Below are 21,354 nucleotides of genomic sequence, written 5' to 3'. Positions count from 1 at the left end.
AGGAGATATATATAGTGCTATAAATAAATCAATATTTTTATTTGTGTGATACGGCCAAAGTGGTTTTCTTCTTCTTTTAAATTAAGCCTTAATGAATTTTGTAAGTGATCTTGGACTTCAACGAAAAGTTAATCAGCAAACTCTAAAGGTTTTCCTTTGTGAGGTGTTAAAACAGAAAATATAGCAATGCTAGACGGCCTTTCTAGTAGAAGAGTACCTAGATTTTAAGGACCCAATTTGATTTTACTCTCTGATTATCCTTCCAGAAAATTTGTGAGCTAAGAATAGAATCTCATTGTTATGGTAAAGGGATCAGTGATGGGTGTGAGAAATAACACAGCATCCCTTCACACAGAAAAAAAGGAAAGATCTTCTCTTACATCACCTTTTTGTCACATTTATGCTGGCTAATAAGTGCTTCTTTTAAATGTCCAACTTCTCTCATAAAGAGGAAATAAAAAATAACATAGATCAGGAGAAAGAGGACAGAAAGGATATTTCTTATTTTTCCTCTCCTGAGTTCTTCCTTGCAAAGGAAATGTGTAAAAAAATTTCATAAATATATTTATTAAAAGCTACTTAACTACTTAGAAAGGATATTCATTTCTGAAAGAATCACTGAATAATAGAGAATCAAATAATTTTTTTCCTCATTACCCTCTAGTTGGAATTTATTCTGTAGGTGGCACATGCTGTTTTATATCATTAGAATATCAAAAAATAAATCCCAATGTGGTACTTTTTCATACTACTTAAATTTTCTTACAAGTCATTTAATTATATACCTAAGTTACTTTCATTTGATTATTGTACATCTGTCTTACAGACAAAATAAATGAAAACAGGATTAATATCTAATCACAGTTCCTTTTCTCCTTTTATTTAAAAAACACAGAACACTTTGTTAAGAGCATCTAGGAAGAAAACAGATGTTACTTACAAAGTATCCAATATTATTGATAGTTTCATCTCAAGCTTTTTTCTGCAATTGTTTTAACAAAAAACAATGGCCTAATTTCCTCAGAATTTGTAGGAAAATGTTTGTTCTTCGATACTTATATACCCACTTCCAGTCTTGTTTGAAAGAATAGAATAGACTCAGGCTGGTAACAACCACAGAATTGACTGAATTCTAATTAAACACTATATATTTTTCAAGTCACTATAACATTTTATTTAAAATTTAATTATGATTAGATTTTTATTGAATCATTCAATTAGTTTTTTTTAGAGAGGAAACATTATTTTAATAATGACATCTTGGTTTTAATAGTGAAAGCAAATTAACTGTATTAAAATTTTCTTTTTAAAGATAATATTCCCAATAGTTAACAAGTCATCTGTTTTTAAAATTTAACCATTGGTAAAAACTAACCGCTTGAGTTGAGTTTGTTTCTAAAAGCTGAATTGCTTCTTGCTAAAACCCCAGGGGACTAGAGTTTTCAGTCTGACAAAGTAATAGGTGCCCTGTATATCTTAATTACATCTCCATTAACATAGGAAGAAAGAGTTACCTAAGTTAGCATGGAGAGTGGAGAGAATGCTCAGCTCTCCGTTGTGTCCTGTCTACAGTGAAGGCAATGTGAGGGTTCTGACAGTTGTTTGGTTCTTTTTGTCACTCATATTTTTCTGAAGCACCATGAGCTTGTGTCAAGACCTGATCATTTAGAACACTTTACTACCTTCCTACATAATCTTTTACAGGTGAATGGAAATATTAAAATGAATTTATTAATTTATTCAAAATATGTTTGTGAATATCTACTCTATACTAGGCATATTGAAGTATTAATGAGAAATACTTTGCATTTTTCTAGATGGGGAAACATATCAAATAAAGAATTACATGTAGCAATTGAAAATTTTAGTAAGAGCTACCCCATAGAGGATATAAGATGGAAATGGCATTGAAAATAGCAAGGTGAAAAGGGAAGAAAGAACCTATGGCTTTGTTAACTATGTAGACACATCAAAGTTTAAAGTGAAGTAGAACAGAAAAAGAAAAAAGGAAAATGTTTCTTTATTTGCCCTTACCTGATAGAGAGATTGGGAAAAGCTATATTTAATTTTGCAATTTTATTGGAATTTTTAAAAACATTTGATAGCAAGGGGTGCCCAAATAAGCATAGCTTTGGGTTTAAAGTTATTTGAACCCTGACCTCCTCTAATTGTATGGGACTGTTATTGTGCTATGATAATATTCTCTTTTTACACTAAAGGCAGATATGTCATTTTTGCTAAAATCCACATTTATGTCAGAGTTTAATGTACCAAAAAGATTATTCATTTTATAGCATGTATTGGATCTTGACCAAAATAGCCTCAGAAGGCCTTCCTAAATTTGACAGATTAAACTGTTGTGAGTTAAATTGCTAAATGCATTAAGAACATCCAATAGTTTAATTTTTGTTTGTCTTTTAAAAAGAAATTCTACACTATATCTTAGTTTGATAATTAGAAATTTTTCTTTAGTATAATATATACTTGCATTCTGATCTCTCTCTCTCTCACTCAAGCACACACACACACGTATACACATGCAAACCTCCCCCACATGTAACCTAATTCAGATGAGATTATTTTGGCCATTATTTTGGATTATTCATGAAGATGTGGTTAGAATCACCAATTTGATTTTTCTTATTAGTTTAATCAACATCATCACAGTGTCACTATCTTCCAAGCCAATGCCTTGAAGTCATTTTACACTTTGCCTTCTACCTCAGTCATTTTTCTTTATTTAAATATTTCTTGAGTTGGCTATATTATACTATTAATTTCATATTGTTTTTGTCACATTTCTTCACCTTTTCTTTTTGACTGATGACTAAAAAATTTCTTGACTGAAATGCACTAAGAATATGACTAATTTCGATGGTGACTATGAAGTAAAAATACTGTTGCAAATTTGCACACATGGAAGAAGCAGTGTGGTGGAGTGAAGAGACCATGGGGTTTGTGATAAGGTCCCATTTTTTGTTTCTGATTTCTTACTTATCAGCTTATGACCTTGGACAAGTCACAGTATATATTGACTCCCACAGTATTATGGTAAAGAGAATGTGATAAGATTATGGTGGAGCATAAGTGTTTTACAGTTCAAGGCTATAAAAATGAAAAAGTGATTTTTATCTTAAATACTCATAACACAGTTCCTCAGAAAGCATTTTCTTATCTGGGACTAGGGCAGTGGATGGTTATGATTGGTGAAAGTCACTTATATTGCCATACTGATGGCCCTCATTAATTATAAGTTGTCCTAACCTCCATAAAAACGTTTATTTTTGAACATTAAGGATATAACATGTATGAGTTCCTATTTCAAAAGCTGAACAGTGGTTCAGATCCCATAGAATACAATGATTAATGTCTAAGACTCCAGAATCAGGCTGCCGAAGTTTGAATGCTGCCTTATCACTAACAAACTTTGTAACTTTGGCCAGATTACTCCATGTAATTTGATCGTAATCAGTAAAAAGCAAGATGTGGTACTTTGATAATATGTGATATGTTTTAAAATTGAAACTGTCTGTCATGGAGGAGGAGTCAATAAATTTTTGCTATAACAATTAGTGTTGGTTTTGTTGGTGGTGGTATTATTAAAGTTTTTAAAGGACAAAAAATGAAGACTTGAAAATGACCTTCTTTGGAACTTTAGGTAGCCATATATCTTAGTTCTACAGCTTATCAATTAATAAATCACATTAAAATTAATTAAATCCTTTCAAGTAACAGCTGCTTATCTCATTGAATTCTAAAGAGTAGCTTATTACTTACTACTATATGACTAAATGTGAAACATTTTCCAAGCTTCAAGTGGATAATGGAAAAAGAGAAGGTATTTAGAGTGTTTTATAGATCCTTTCGGATTTTATTTGAAGGAATAATTAATTCAATATTCACTTAACTGTGTCTAGAACTTAAAATACTTTGATCATTCTTGGATTTAATGAGGGCTCATTTGGCTGTACTACATTCAACCATATTATGAAGTAGAGTATCTTTAAATTTCTAATTAGACAATAGTGCAGATAATTATCCTTTAAAAGCTTATATGAATACAGAACATGAGTATTTGATTCTAATTCCTAAGTATTCAAATCAAATTTTATTATATGTAGAATAGTCATTTATAAATAAATTAGGCACAGCATTTTTCTTCATCTAAATGTTGTCTTTCCTAGTTGATGTTTATTGTGTTTGAGACTGCTTTCTTGAAATGAGAATATATAACTTTATACCCAAAGGAATGTGTTTTGGATGTCATATTCTTCTTTGTGGAAAGTTCTATACCTCTATTTCCTATGCTAGCGAAGATGATATTAGGTAAAGGGAATTGAAAATGTTAAGTTTATATATATATATATATATATATATATATATATATATATATATATATACACACATACACACACAAATATGTTGAAATTTGGATTATTTAATAAATTTTGAGATTTCTTTGGGAAGATAATTTTTTAAATGATAATTGTCTCAAAAAGGCTTTTCTCCTGGAAATGTTTACAACTTTATAAAAACTAGTGTTAATAGTTTCATATTTGTTAGTGAAAAATTACTGAGTTTCTACTATGAACAGCCTACTAAATAAAGATTAAGGGAATGAGCTTGAATATCATCATACCTAAATTAAACCATCGAGACCCAGGTGTACAGAGCCTACCTAAGATTGAAGTTAAAATAGGAGAATTGAAAATCCCTCTGTCATCAATAGCATTCCAGTACTAGGGATGGGGCAAGAACATGAAGAGAGATCCTCGCTATACAGGGACTGCTGAAAATAGAGCAGAAACACTGAGAAAAACCTTCTAGCAACCCCCTCCCAATATAAAACACAAAAGTACATCAGCTATCTGCTAGAGAAATTTGGAGACTAAGGTGAACTGAAGAGCCTATGTCAACCACAAAACCTCAAATCCAACTTAGCTATTGACTTAACACCCATAAGAATGTTCAAAAAGAAGCAGCAGCATGCCCTTTTTAGGCATAAATTCTATTTACCTCATATGATACAATATTAAAATAATATATAGTGATAAGGAGTAAATAAGCAGAAATGTACAAAAACTTTATGGATAAAATTTTAAGATTTTATAAAAGATATGAAAGAGGATATTTCTGAATATAGAGATACACTATTCAGTTAAATAAAAATACTTAATATATAACATATCATAATTCTCTCCAAATTGATCTGCAGATTCAATGCAATTGAATTAAAATCACAAATGTATTTTGTAGTGTTTGACATGGCAGTTCTAAAATTTCAGTGCAAATGTTTAGAAATAACCAAGTGATACTTAAAAGAGTGCCTTTTTGGTTGCTTGATAAGACAAAGATGGAATTGAAAAGAGAAAAAGCACCATTTCTTTTTTTATTGTTGCTGTTAACAATTGTCTGGTGAATGCATAGGGAAAAAATGAAACTGGATCCTTAACTCACGCAAAATACATTTAAAATTTTAAAGAAAATATGTAAATGTGTAAGTGTAATAATTGCTCAAAATAAAATACAAGAAACCATATTCATAATGTTTACAAGGATTTCTTTATACAGGATAAAAACTAAAAGTAAAAAATATTCATAAATCATCTAACTGACATTGTGAACTTATATTTATTTAAACAAAAAACGAAGGGAAGTGAAAAAAAATGCCATAAACTCTTCTGGAACACATTTAACTGTTGAAGGATTTGTTAATTTACAGAATATAAAAAGAACTTTTATGAATCAATACGAAAACAAACACTAGAAAAATAATGAAAAAAATTTCAAAGAAGAGGAAGCACAAGTCACCTGTAAACTTTGAAAGATAAAGATGTGTGTGTGTGTGTATGTCTGCACACACATATATATGTAATCATAGGTAATGTAGGGTGATCAGGGTAATGTAGAGTAAAACCTGTGTTAAAAGAAGGTACTATTTTCTACTCACCAAATCAGCATCTTTTAGAAAACAGACGTTGGTAACAGTGCGTGTGGAACAGCAAGCACTCTCAGTCACTGCAGGTGGAGTGTTAGTTGGTACAATTACTATGGAAAACTGAACACACTTATCTTAAAACCTAGGGATTCCACTGCTAAATATTTGACCCAGAAAATCCCCTATATCTCTGCACCAGATATATGTATATATGTGTGTGTATATATATATAATATATATATATATAAAATGAATGTAAATGTCAGCATATTTGTGGTTTGTCATAGCTCTAAACTTGAAACTATTCAACTATCCATTTAGAGTAGAATGAATAATTTGTCATTAATTCATACAATGGACTACTTTTTAACAATAAAAATAAATTACAGCTACATACATATGAATAAAAGAAGGAAGTCATAGAAACATACATACAGATTCCATTTATATAAGATACAAAAATATGCAAAACAAAGTAGTATATTGTTTAATGTACTCATATTTTAAAAGGAAAATATAATTTGCAGAACATTAATGTATATCTTTACCTCTGCTGGATTGGAGGGAGATGAGATTTAGGAAGAACAATAGTGTGTTTTGAGGTGTAGTAATCTGTTTCTTGGCCTGGATACCACCATAATGTTACCTTCATGAGACTTTATTTTATCACTTTCAACAGTGTACATGAACATTTTAATATAGTCTTTGTATGTTTGGTACGTATTATTTTTTTTTAAAGATTTTTTTTGATTCGGACCATTTTTAAAATCATTAGTGAATATGTTACAATATTGTCTCTGTTTTATGTTTTGGTTTTTTGGCTGTGAGGCATGTGAGATCTTAACTCCCCAAACCAGGGATCGAACCCACATCCCCTACTTTTGAAGGTGAAGTCTTAACCACTGGACCGCCAGGGAAGTACCACATATTATTTTTAAAAACTTTATTTACATTTGGTAGTTTCTCATACAATAATATATATTTGCTTATATATTGCATGAATATATAAATTTATGTAAATTTAATAAATTATACTTATTTAATATATCTACTAACATTTTAGCTATAAATTCACATATCAATTTTTTAATAAAATTTCAAATATATAGTTTAAAATAAATAATATACTTAGTATTAAATTGTACTTAAATATAAAATATATGTCAAATAAAAACATATGAAGTTATATAAACATTCTCTTACAGTTAATTTATAGCTATTGAATGTGTACTAAGTGCAAGGACTAGTGGTATATATTGGTATATAGGCACATAAGAGTTAAGCGTAAAATACAGTTGCAAACACAAAATGCTTGCCTCAAAATTTAAAAATTAAAATAATTAGATATATTTAATCTATAAGAGCATCTGAACAAAAAGCACTTTTAACACTAGTTATCATTTATTCATATTAATAAAGGGAACCATATATCCATTATTTTTCTTGAGATATAGAAAGATGTCATTTTGATTTAAGAAATATTCAAGTTTTATTATAAACAAGTTTTTATTGTAACTTTGGAAATGCGTGATTATTCTTATTCATGTGTGGATATCTAGCATAAAAACCTCTAACATTTTCGTATTTTTTTCTTTAGTGAAGTAGTCTAAAAGGTAATGGTTTAGCTAAAATTGCTCTATAAAAATGAATAAATTTGGGGCTAGAAATCTGACATGGGTTGTAAAGACATTACTAGAAATGGAAGCGGAGTAAATCAGATGGACTAACACATTGAGGAAACTGCTATGTGAACTCGCACGAAAAATATGTCATGCTGACTTTCATGAAAGAAGTGAGCTGGGCTTTGTGGGTGACAGTTGTGGGGGAGGATAGAGGAAACAATTTTCAAAATATTACATGTTCTACCAGTAAAATTGTTCTACAAGTGCTAAAGAATCCTTCTGGATATGGTAATGTGATTTGCCTATAAAAAATTATTGGGTATGAGAAAAAATGCGCACACACACGTGCACGGTCCTTCAGTGTTATTTCCTTAGACTGATATGAGGACAATTGTTAGGAAACATGTACGCTATATGCCTGCAGTGCCAAACGAGAATACTTTCAAAGGGTAAAGCTATATCCCATTTTACTAGTAGAAAAAATGGGGCTCTTACTCTATGCAGGCTCCCTTCTGTGTAGCTGTTCCCTTGCACAATAGTAGCAGGATTGTGTTTACAACAAGCATGCATAGTATAGTCATACGATTTGGGTGATTGAATTTTTCATTTTGGTATCATTGCCAATATTATGTGGTTGTGAAAACTTACAAAATTGCTATAAATTATGTTTAATAAGGGAGTATTTTCATGGGGTGTAACTTGTTTAAAAATGCTTTTGAACACAGCGTATCTCCGTTACTCTGTGAATCTAATTTTGTAACACCACACTTCTCACCTTGTACTCTTCGATGTTTCTCTAAGCTGTTAGAAGCTCTGCTAGCAAAAGCAACTAATTGCAGTCTGTCAACACAGACCTAGTCCAGAAAGGGCAATCCAGCCTTCTCTCATAAGTAAAAAGTAGAAAAAAATGTCTCCAAAGCTCAGAATCAAACACAAAAACAGTTTTTATTAGCGTCCTTCCCACCAACACATACTTTTTAAATGGTTTTAATTAAAGTAGTTCTGAGGGAGAAAGCTTTATAGTTTATAAAGTATGACAATATGGGATGTAAGTATTTGGTACACCTTAACATATCCTTAAAAATTAATGAACCAGATTGTAAAAGAAATAATATTTATTTTGTAGCAGCAGAGGTATACTTAGCAAAATGCACAAGGACAAACATACACACAACAGTAACATTTGGTTTGAAAAAAGAGTAATGATTTAAAATATAAGTTAAACTTACCACAAAAATGCAACATTATACCTGATGGAAAGTTCCTTTCAGAAACAACCTGGAGTATAAGTGATAAAAATAATCTGGGTATTAATTTTACATATATGAGGTGTTTTTTACCCACTTAAGTAAAAGAGAAACATTTTAGAATTCCTTTTTTTAAATCAACTAGAGATGGATACTGAAGTCATAGGCCTAATCATAGTTAATATATGATATATTGAATTTTATATATATATATATATATATGCATAAGTATATGTAAATGCCCCCCCACATGTACACATATGATATTGATGGTTATTCTCATACAGGTAATACACGCTTCTATATAATACAAGTTCTTTTTTTTTTAATTAATTAATTAATTTATTTATTTATTTTTGGCTATGTTGAGTCTTCGTTTCTGTGCGAGGGCTTTCTCTAGTTGTGGCGAGCGGGGGCCACTCTTCATCGCGGTGCGCGGGCCTCTCTCTATCGCGGCCTCTCTTGTTGCGGAGCACAGGCTCCAGACGCGCAGGCTCAGTAGTTGTGGCTCACGGGCCCAGTTGCTCCGCGGCATGTGGGATCTTCCCAGACCAGGGCTCGAACCTGTGTCCCCTGCATTGGCAGGCAGATTCTCAACCACTGCGCCACCAGGGAAGCCCCAATACAAGTTCTTTCTATGTACAATCTAGTACTTACTAGAAATATAATTATTTCTGGTATGTGATCTTAAAATGTTTCAACAAATTTCATAATCTTGTGACCTGTGAAAATTGCCTTATGTATTTGAAATGATAATCATTTAAAGCAACCTAGATGCATTCACATATAATTATCAAAAACATCACATGCAATATATTGATTTTTTAAATAAAAATCTCTTTTTGAGCAGCACAATATCAAAATTTGAAAGAGGATTCTGATGAAACTGAAAAGTAATATACTTTTAAAATAAATAATGATTATTTTCCATAAATGATGAACATTATGCTTAATGGATTGTTATTAAAAATTAGGGCATTCAGAGAAGATGTGATTTGAAAAGTGGTATGAGATAAGAGATGATAAACCTCTAATACTCAGTGATGAGTAGTGTGCTAATTAAACTGCATAATCAAGTAATGTCAAGGATGTAAAGGTTATTATGCAGTTGCTTCAGAATGAGTGTGGAAAATGATTGAGGATTAGTTACTGTTTACTCCTTTAAAACTTCCATGCATGCAGGCTGGAGGTGGTAAGCAGGAGAATAAGAAGAAAGTGCTACAGACTAGCCCATCTTCTCTGCACTTGGAAACTCCTCTTTCCATCTTAATCCAGTCTTTTTGTTTGGTCTATTTGAATTTGCTTTCCTTGGTACAAATCTATTATTTCACTAAATGTTGTGGTTAGCAATGACTCCTCAGTTTCAAACTCTGAAAATATGGCTATTTCAAGGCACTAGGCTCCCCATCCCATTTAGGACCTAGAAGTTTACCACAAACCCACAGCACAAAATTCCTTTACATGTATAGAGTGCAAAAACAAATGCATGGGATACCATTTAGACTGTACTCATCTCTCTTCACTTGCGTTAGACGTTTTAGTGAACTTTCATTCTTATTTGGGGTGTGGCAATCCTTATTAGTGAAAACATTATCTTTTAAATACAAAGCAAAATTGCCTTATTATTTGCATCCATAAAATTAGTGGTTATATTCTGCTTTAGCCTTTCAAGAATTGAACATCTTAGTGCCAAAACCTTTATTATGCACATTTATGGAAAGGTGGACTGGAGCCAAGGTTGGCATCCCCCTCATATTTCTTCCTGAGAACGACTGGATGCTAGAAATAGCTGTAAACAACTTTTTGCAATTTGAAGAAAGCCAATATTAGTTAAGAAGAGAATTTGTGTACACTGGAGTATAAGCTCTGCATGAGCAGGGGTAATTTCTGTCTTATTTAGTGCTGTAAGCTTTGTGCATAACCTATTACATGGAACATAGTTGTCACTCAATATACATATAAATAATAAAAGGTGATATTAGATAGGAACTTTATTTTAGCGACAATAACTTATTTCCTGAGACTTTTTTTGGCATAACATTCTCACTGTTAGTGATGATGGTAGCAAATAATACTAGTATCTTAGAGTATTTTAACGAATATTATGCACCAGCTATGTACAGTACACTGTGCTAGTGCCTGCTGTTGCTGACTGATGGCTATACCTCTGCATAGACTATAACTTGAAGGGAAGTCTGTAAAATGTGCATGTCTGATGGTTCCATGTGTACTTCCTTAAGATGACCATGCTTTTTGCATCTTAATTTCTTTAGCAGATATTTATAGTATATATGTAGAATTACATATTAATACAGTTTTTTAAACAGTCCAAAATAAAAAATGACTGAACTTCTTCTTCTTTTTTGTTTTTTTCTGTAATATCCCCATATCCCCTCCTCCCTCTTGCATCTCCCTCCCATCCTCCCTATCCCACCCTTCTAGGTGGTCAAAAAGCACGGAGCTGATCTCCCTGTGCTATGTGGTTGCTTCCCACTAGCTACCTGTTTTACATTTGGTAGTGTATACAAGTTCATGCCACTCTCTGAACTTCTTTTTGAAACCATTTTCTTTAACAGGCTAATGTCTATTTTACTCTATAGGTTATATGTTTTATTTTAACATGAAAAAATAAAATGAAGATAATGATTGACAATTGAAACAGTATAACTTACAATGCATAGAAAAGTCATCATCAAATATAAGTTTATTGTAAATTCAAATCACATTCTTAGAATTTGTAACCGTTCTTTCTCTTATTATTTCATCTCTTATGATGAACTTGCTTCATATTCTGTCATACATTTTAAAAATCTCAGTAAAGAGAGATTTTATTCTGACATTGTGTTCTAGCAACTATTCTAAAGTCTGAAATCTAAAACATGTATTTAATGACATGACTTAAAGAAAACAGAAAGAACTTCTGGTTTCAGCTCCAACATGCAAAGAGCTTAAAAGTTGTCACTCCTGTCCCTACAACAACAACAACAAAAACTGAACAAAATGAAAATGAAGAACTTTTCTTGAATCGTCAGATAAATGAGGTTGCAGGGGAAACCACTACCCTGAAATCTGAAGAGAGAGTAAAGGTTGAGAATCACAGCCAAGGCGGGCTTCCCTGCACCAGAAGCCATTGGAGCTATAAGTGCTAGGAACCTGCAAATGGCAATTTTGGTGAGCTGTTGGAGGCTGAAGGTAAACAAGCTTGAGTTGTGAGAAACTCCTGGGGACCACAGTCTTGGGAGGCAGCGTTTATGGCTTTTACTCCCAGGAATGCCACCAGGTTCTCATGGTGAAGAGCCCATAAAAATCCTCTTGTGACTTTGGGAGGAGTAGAGAAACATAGAACTTGATATTAAAGGCCTAATTGCCTCAGTTCCTATTACCCCATATATCATATCTGTATTCTACCAAAATATTACAGGGCATGCTAAAAGGCAAGAAAAAACATAGTCTATAAGATAAAAGATATACAGGAGAAAATCTACATGAACTTTGGTTCATTTATGAGATTTTAGCTTATAACACCAAAGCATAATCTGTGGAAGAAAAAATTGACAAGTTGTTCTTTATTAATATTAAATACATATCTGCTTGGAGGAAGACACTTAAAATAATAAAACAACGAAGCAAATGCTGGGAGAAAGTATTTGCAAGACACAAATCTGATAATTTGTAGCCAAAATATGTAAAGAACTCCTAAAAATCTACAATAAGAAAACACACAGGCAGATTTGAAAATAGGCAAAAGATCTGAACCAGACACATCAGCAAAGAAGATATACAGATGGTGAACAAGCACATCAGAAGATGCTTAATATCATTTGTCGTTAGGGCATTGCTAATTAAAACAGCAATGAGAAACTACCACACACCTATTAGGATGGCTAAAATCCAAAAAACTTACAAATACTGGTGAGGTTGAAGACAACAGAAACTCATGCATTCATTGCTAGTGGCCACTTTGGAAGACTGTTCTACAGTTTCTTACAAAGCTAAGCATAATTTTATTATATAATCCATCAATCACACTTCTTGGTATTTACCCAACTGAATTGAAAAATTACATCCCAAGAAAACTATTATGTGAATCTTTATAGAAGTTTTATTCATAATCAACACAAACTGGAAGCAACCAATATGTCCTCTAACAGGTTTGAATGGACAAACAGAATATGGGTGCCTCAATATAATCGAATATTATTCAGTGATAGAAAGGAATGAGCTGTTAAATGATGAAAAGACATGGGTGAATTTTAAATGCATATTGCTAATTAAAAGATGCTAGTAATAAAAGGATACATGCTCTATGATTCTAATTACTTGACATTCTGGAAAAGGCAAAATTATAGACTGTAGAAACATCAGTAGTTTCTTGGTTTTCAGGGTAACTAGAGAGTTGAATAGATGAAACACAGGATTATTTTTAGGACAGTTAAGCTATGTTTTAATAATAATTTAATGGTGAATGCATGTTACTATATATTTGCCAAAACACATAGAAATTTACTGCACAGAGTGAACCCTAATATATGCAAACATAAAATTTGTTGGGGAGGTCAGTCACCCAGGATGGAATGAGAAAGTGACAAACACTCTAACTCATTACAAATACATGTAACAATCTCACAGAAAGAGGGGTGGAGGAAAAAGATGGTGACCTAATTAACTTTGGAGGTGATTAGAATCTGTATATAAGCCCTGTACTTTAGATGATAAATTTGTTTCTGTAGGGAGTGCATGTTAACAATTCTGATACCACTACACATGTATAATGGACGTAAACAATTAAATTAATGGGTGGCTGATTGTAGGTGCCAAGATGATCATGACTGGAGTTGGAGAGAAAGCAAAGATCTGCTTACTTGGAGCAGGTGGAAGAGGGATAGAGTAAGGTAATAGAAAGGAAGGAATCAGTATAAAGCCATCTGCAGCTAATGCAGACACAGATTGTTACATATAGAAACATTTATCAATATGTGTTTATACATGAGTTAGTAGATATACATATATTTCCTTACTTTACCACCTCAGAGAGCTAAGAAATAAAACACCCCAGTAACAGTGAGCAGCCCTAGCATCCAGATATTGGTTTCTTACTACCATTCTCAATAAAAAGAATGAGGAATCCTTGGGAAAATGGCTGATTGTAGGATGGGGTAGGAAATATACACATTAGTCTAGGGCATTTTACAGTCTCAGAAAGTAAATTCTCCAAGAAAAATCCACAATGATGGGAGTATGACAGAAAGACACAGGAGCCTACTAAAATGCTCTCAGTGTCCAAAGCTGGACAATTTGAACAACAAAATAAAGTAGTGTTGGATTATAACCTAAAGTTTAAAATAAATATTTATGAGTCCATACTGATATAAATGATTAGCTAAATAAACAGAGAAGAGACAAATCTATGCAGAAAATTTCCAGATAATTTATGTGCTCTACCTTCAAAGTGGGGAAGAATAATTCCCCATCCCCTAAGTGTGAGCTGTGCAGAGTAACTTCATTCCAAAGAGTACAATATGACAAGAAACTTTATTAAAAAGTATTAACCTTATAGTGAAGAAACTTGACTAACACTACTTCTGCCAGTTGATCAAGGTTAACATCAACAGAGATAAGTCATGTCTATCGTATGCACTCTTGATCTGAAAGGATAAAAATGGCACTTTCTCCCTGTGGTCTTTCATGAGAAACCCATAAGCCAAGGATAATTATGAGAAAAAACATTAGACAAATCCCAATTAAGGGATGTTGTTCAAAATACCTGACCAGTACTCCTCAAAACTGTCAAGATTATCAAAATCAAAGAAAATCTAAGAAACTGTCACAATCAAGAGCAGCCTAAAGAGACATGAATAGCATGTGAAATGTGGTATCCTAGATGGGATCCTAAAACAAGAAAAGAAAATTAGGTAAAAACTAAAGGAATGGGGCTTCCCTGGTGGCGCAGTGGTTGGGAGTCTGCCTGCTAATGCAGGGGACACGGGTTCGAGCCCTGATCTGGGAAGATCCCACATGCCGCAGAGCAGCTGGGCCCGTGAGCCACAATTACTGAGCCTGCGCGTCTGGAGCCTGTGCTCCGCAACAAGAGAGGCCGCGATCGTGAGGGGCCCGCGCACCGCGATGAAGAGTGGCCTCCGCTTGCCACAACTAGAGAAAGCCCTCGCACAGAAACGAAGACCCAACACAGCCATAAATAAATAAATTTAAAAAAAAAACAAAAAACTAAAGGAATGTAAATATATAATTTAGTTAATGTATCAGTATTGGTTCCTTAGTTTTGTTGAGTATGCCATACTAATATAAGATTTTAGTAACAGTGAAATTAGTTGAGAGGGTATATGGGAAGTCTCTAAAATATTCACAAATATTCTGTAAATTTAAAATTGTTCTAAAATATAAAGTTTATATTGTTTTATATATTTACAGAATCTCCCATTTTTAAATAAAATTAGAAAATAATTTTGCAGTTTTAATACTTTGAATGCTTTGCATACATTAGTGACAAATTAAGCAATATCCATATGTTCTAGATATCCGTAAGGTGGCTTTTGAGTGTGGGTTACCTTCCCAGTTTTCTTACTATGGCTACATCAGTATTTATTTACCTTTCAAAAAATATCAAATATTTATTCTTTGAGAGCACATTGTTAATTAGGATGTTTCGGAAAACTTCAGCTTGATGATAGGCGTGGTGTATTTTGCCAATAAAATTGAATTTGAGATTACTGGGATAATGATTAAAACTTCCTATAAGCATATTAAACCATTTAAAATGATATCTTGGTAGTGTATTCATAGTTAAAATGAAGGATCGGTGGTGCTTAGAGCCTAACTGGAGAGCATAAACTCCTTTTTTGATAACCCTTTTTATTTCATATCTTTTGAAATTGACATGGTAATTCCAGGTTTGGCATATTTCATTCAAAGTTGATACTGTTGTGAAAACTGCAAAGTGTTGTCTAGGGTCACTGGCGTATCCACTTGTATGGCTTCTAAAGATAGCTTCCACATTTGAGAACTCTTGGATTACTTTCTAAAGGCCTTTTTATATTGTTCATAGTCTGTTGAATTTTGAAAATATGCTAGAGAACTAGAAGCATTTTAAAGTTTCTTTTTTAAATTATTATTTTATTATTATTATTATTATTTTATTTTATTTTTGGCTGCATTGGGTCTTCATTGCTGTGCACGGGCTTTCTCTAGTTGCGGAGAGCGGGAATAGTTACCATGCCCTTGTGTGTTTTGAATGGCTATTTTCAAGAGACTGAATGAGACTTTACCTAATATACAATGATTCTTCGCTCCACTGGTGCTGAAGAATAGGTTTGACCGTGCTCTTTTAAGTAGGATATAGCCAACTATCGCTATGAAGTAACTTTAGTTTCTCATCAAATTTGCTCCTCCATAATATATTTGTTGACTACTAAATCCCTGCTATGAATTCTTAATTGTTCTCTGTTTATAACTCTCTTATGTCATATCATGCTTTGCCTTGTGTATAATTTTTTCTCATTTGATCAATTTTAAGCTTTCCTACCGAATTGTTTCTAAGATCTTATAGTAATAGTATTTTTCTTTATTACCTGGAGTGCCTAACACAGTGATTCAATATAATTATTAAAATTTTGGCTGGAAAATGCTATGTAAAGATATTGATATTCCCAGGTTTTTCCATAGATGAAGGCATAGTATGGTATGATGAATGAGTACTAAACTAACAATATTTGTTCTAAATTTTCTATCACTGACTTTGGGGAAGACAACGAACTAGGAAATAAGAAGGGATTGAAGTACATGATCTCTAAAGTTCTTTCATAAATTTAAATTTATATGATTTTAAGATACACCCCCAAAAAGATATCACATGTCCCAGATTTCACTGGAGCCTTAAAAAGAGGCCCCAAAATTAGAAAATACTATGAAATAATTGTGTAGAAGCTCTCCATTCAGTCATTTCGCAATAGGGAAGGATATATTGTTTTCATGATTATCACACTCAGCTCTCACCAATCTGGGAGAAGATCCAATAAAGTTGGCTATTGGTGTATAATTTTAACATTTTTTCTGCTCTCTATAGTAAAATAAACCTCTGCATATTCCCCAAAATTTCTGCTCTATAATAACAAGAAATCATCCCAAGTGTGTCTTTTGGCCTTGAGCATGGCCTTGGCATAGTTTTATTTGAAATTGTATTATTTTTGTCTACATGAAGTTCATAGTGTTCTCTTATACACTTGTACTTTTTTAACTTTGAAAATTGGCTCAAATATTTTTTGAATCATGAACAAACATGGATCATAAAAATATTAAATTTTTAAGATTTACACTAGAGTGTTCAGTGTTTTGACAACAAATCTGATGACATATGCTATAATTGTCACTTTAGAGTTAAAAATGTTGTTTAATAGCTTTCATAACTGACTTTAAAACTTACATCTAACACAAGCCTTATTGATATATAAACTATTTCAACTACTTTATTTGTACCCAGAAATATATCAAAGTATTCCTACATGACATATATAACAGGCAGCAATTCTGAAAGCTAGAAGCAACTCAGATCATTTGGATTGGAAATTCGTTGCCACAATTTCCTATATATATTTATTTTAATTGAGGAATTATGTCATTTATTTTTTATGTGGTGCTTTAATAAAACTTAGGTACCTGCAAAAGGAGTATTATTCTGACAATGGAGTTTAAATGATCTCTTAAATTGTGTTTACCTACCTCATAAACTACTTAACACTGATTTAAAAATACTTTTAAGTAGTTTAACAATTTTTGAAATAGCACTTTCTGACAAAACAGTTTGTTGTTTATAATAAAATCAAACTCTCTTGAATCAAAGATGTCAGTTCTAATAGGATTAGTATTATACTTTTCTCAAGTCATTTGTAAGTACTCTATTTTCATGGAAATCAGTAATAATTCATGAATAGATAACTGGGCTGAAGCTCTTATCTTTAGTGTTTGAATATAAAGGATAAATGAGAAACTCATTTATTTTGGAAGAACAAAATATAGTTTGCTAATCCTATTGGATTTTTTTTTCAAAGTCAGGGTTCACATGTTTAAAGAAACTTAAGACATCTTCCATGTCTTTTGCCTTATCACTGGATCTATTGATGGAGTCTTTGAAAAATTAATATTTCAGCTTTCTTGAATACTCCAGGTACTTGAATTTATGCTCTTTAGTCCAGGTTATAATGTATAACATAAAATGCTGCCAATTTTAATATAATTATCAAGAATATTTTACTTTGAATTAAACAAATAAAAAAAGGTAAATAATTTTTACTTGGTAAAATTTGAATTTACAAATAAAAGGTGTTTTAGGAAATAACTGAATGAAATTTCTTTCCTATAGATTATAATTTATAATATTAATATGAATTCAAGGTCTATCATTGACTCTTGTTTTGTAAGTATATTCTCACATATTTTTGCAATGATTTTTAAAACTCATTTTCCACAGAAAACATATTTTAAAATGTATTTATTATGATTTTTAAATTTTAAATTGTGACAACATAAAATTACCATCTTAGTCACTTTTAGTATACCCTTCAGTAGTGTTAAATAAATTTAGATTGTTGTGCAATCAATCTCTAGAACTCATTTCATCTTGCAAAATTGAAATTCTGTGTGTGTGTGTGTGTGTGTGTGTATGCATATGCTCCTCGTGTGTATATATATATATATATATATATATATATATATATATATATATATGGAACATATATATATGTATGTAAATTCCTTATATGTACATGCATATTTCATACATATATTTTTCTCTCTGAGTTTGGAGGGGGAGATATATCCTTAAGGTGTTAACAATGCTGGATTTATGCATTTTATTCTCCTTAACCTTTATATTCAGATTTTTCTACAACTTTTTTCTGTTAGAAGAAGAAATACAATTTATGTTCGTTTAGACACCTACATTATTAACCCAAGAAACTTAATGTTTTTATCCCCTTATTTTAAGATAAAATAGTAATAAATAATAATAGTAGTTATCCTATAACTCAGAAACAAGACATGTTTCTTCAGATTATTTACTATGTCATACAGAAAACAGCATATATGTTCAATGCTTTGATTCTAACAATAATTTGGCTTACACTTAGGAAGATGTTTAGAATGTTTCACCTCTGATTTTTTTTATCAGAGATGAATAATGATTCAATATTTACTTTTGGACTTTTTTTGTAGTAAAATATATATAACATAAAATTTATAATTTTAACCATTTTTAAGTGTACAGTTCAGTGGTATTAGTATAATCATATTATTATGCAGTCATTGCTGCTATTCATCTCCAGAACTTCATAATCTTTCCACACTGAAACGCCATATCCATTAAATAATAACTCCTCATTCCTACCGCCCCAGTACCTGACAACCACCATTCTACTTTCTATCTCTATGAATTTGACTAATTTAAGTACCTTATATAAGTAGAATGATACAGAATTTGTCCTTTTGTGCCTGGCTTACTTCTTTTTTGTATATATTTTTTTTTTTATTCTCATACTTATCAATCTTTTCTTTGTGTCATCACTTTTTCTTTTTCTTTTCTTTTTTTTTGCCGCACCGCGGGGCAGATCGAACCCATGCCCCCTGCAGTGGAAGCTTCAGAGTCCTAACCACCAGACTGCCAGGGAATTCCCTGTACCTGGCTTATTTCACTTAGTATAATGTATTCAGGCTTCATTCATGTTGTAGCATGTGTTAGAATTTCCTTCCTTTTTAAGTCTGAATAATATTCTATTGTATGTATATTCCACATTTTGTTTATACATTCATCTTTGTTGGGTACCTGGGGTGCTTCCACCTTTGGGCTATTGTGAGTAATGCTGCTATGAACATGAGGACACACATATCTGTTTGAGTCCCTTTCAATTCTTTAGGGTATATACCAGAAGTGAAATTGTTAGATTATATGGTAATTCCATTTTTAATTTTTTGAGGATCTGCCATACTGTTTTTCATAGCAGTTGCAGCATTTTACATTCCTAATAACACTGCACAAGAATTTTGATTTCTCCATATCCTCACTCACACTTGTTATTTTCTGTTTTGCTGGTGGTAGCCACCCTAATGAGTGTGAGATGCAGTTTCATTGTGGTTTGGCTTTACATTTCCTTAATGATTATTGATATTCAGCATCTTTTCATGTGTTTATTGACTGTTCATATATCTTCTTTAGAGAAATGTCTATTCAAGGTCTTTGCCTATTTTTTAATTAGGTTGTTTGCTTTTTCATTGTTGAGCAGTAGGAGCTCATTTTACATATTCTGGATATTAACTCCTTACCAGATATATGAATTACAAATATTTTCAGAGGTCCCTTGAACTTTGATGTGAATTTTAGGATAGATTTTAATATTTTTGAAAGGAAATGGCATTGGGATTTTGATAGAGATTGTATACCAATCCATGTACACAGGATATCTTTCCATTGATTTGCTTCTTTAATTTCTTTCAATAACACTTTGTAGTTTTTAGTATACAAGTCTTTTACCTCATTGGTTAAATTTATTCCCAATTTAAATATTTATTATATTTTATAATGTAAATCTGTACTTCTCTTCACACAATGCTGTCAGTTGAAAAAGCGGTTCATAATCTTTCTAAAATATTTATCTACTAGATTTGTTTCTCTTATTTATAAGCAAGATACTATGTCTATGTTTATTATTTCTTAATTTATTATGTTGCAACCATCCCCTGTGTTGTAAGGTCAGTCACTCTAATAAATTTTTAAGGATAAATAAGTTATTAAAATTTAAAAATGTATAAATGTGGAGCTGATTTTGTTATAAAATATAAGTCACATTTTTGGACTGCTACATATATTATAAAACTAAATGAAAATGAATTATTAAAAAAATCATGTAGAGTAGGAAAAGGAGTAAATTTCCTTTCTGATTATTGCTATTAAAAATAAATTTTGAATGATAAAATTAGTTTTGCTGTACATTTAGGCTCTTTAATATTTTAATTGAAATTGTAACTTGGGGGAAAAAAGTATTTTATGATGGAGTTTGCAGAGAACCATGAATTCAACAAGTACAAAACAAACAAACAAAACATTTCTATGTAGACATACATCACAACTATGCAATGCAAATCAAATGCAACTCCTTTCCACAGTTTAATTTTGTATCATGTTAATTGAAGAGAATATGAAAAGTAGAGTCTATCAGTAGGAGACAATTTTAGAATATTTCTAAAAAGTTAGTAAGATAGTTTCAAGGTCTTTTTTTTTTTTTTTTTAAGATAGCAGGATAGAGGAGCAATGGAGCAAGACCAGCGAACAGAAAGAAACAAGAGAATAAAAATAGAAAAAGAAATAGAAAAATATATAAGAATAAATTGGAAGGGGAAGAAAAAATAGAGAAACAGTAAAAGTGAGAAGTAGAAGGGTATAAATGAAAGTATCAGGAAAAAAAATAGATGACAGGAGAAAAACTGAGAATATAATATCTACAACCAACTCAAAAGACATAGATATACACAAACATGGAAAGCT

Source organism: Balaenoptera ricei, chromosome 10, assembly GCF_028023285.1.
Source record: "Balaenoptera ricei isolate mBalRic1 chromosome 10, mBalRic1.hap2, whole genome shotgun sequence".
In the NCBI taxonomy this organism is placed as follows: domain Eukaryota; kingdom Metazoa; phylum Chordata; class Mammalia; order Artiodactyla; family Balaenopteridae; genus Balaenoptera; species Balaenoptera ricei.
Note: the sequence above shows the minus strand (reverse complement) of the source record.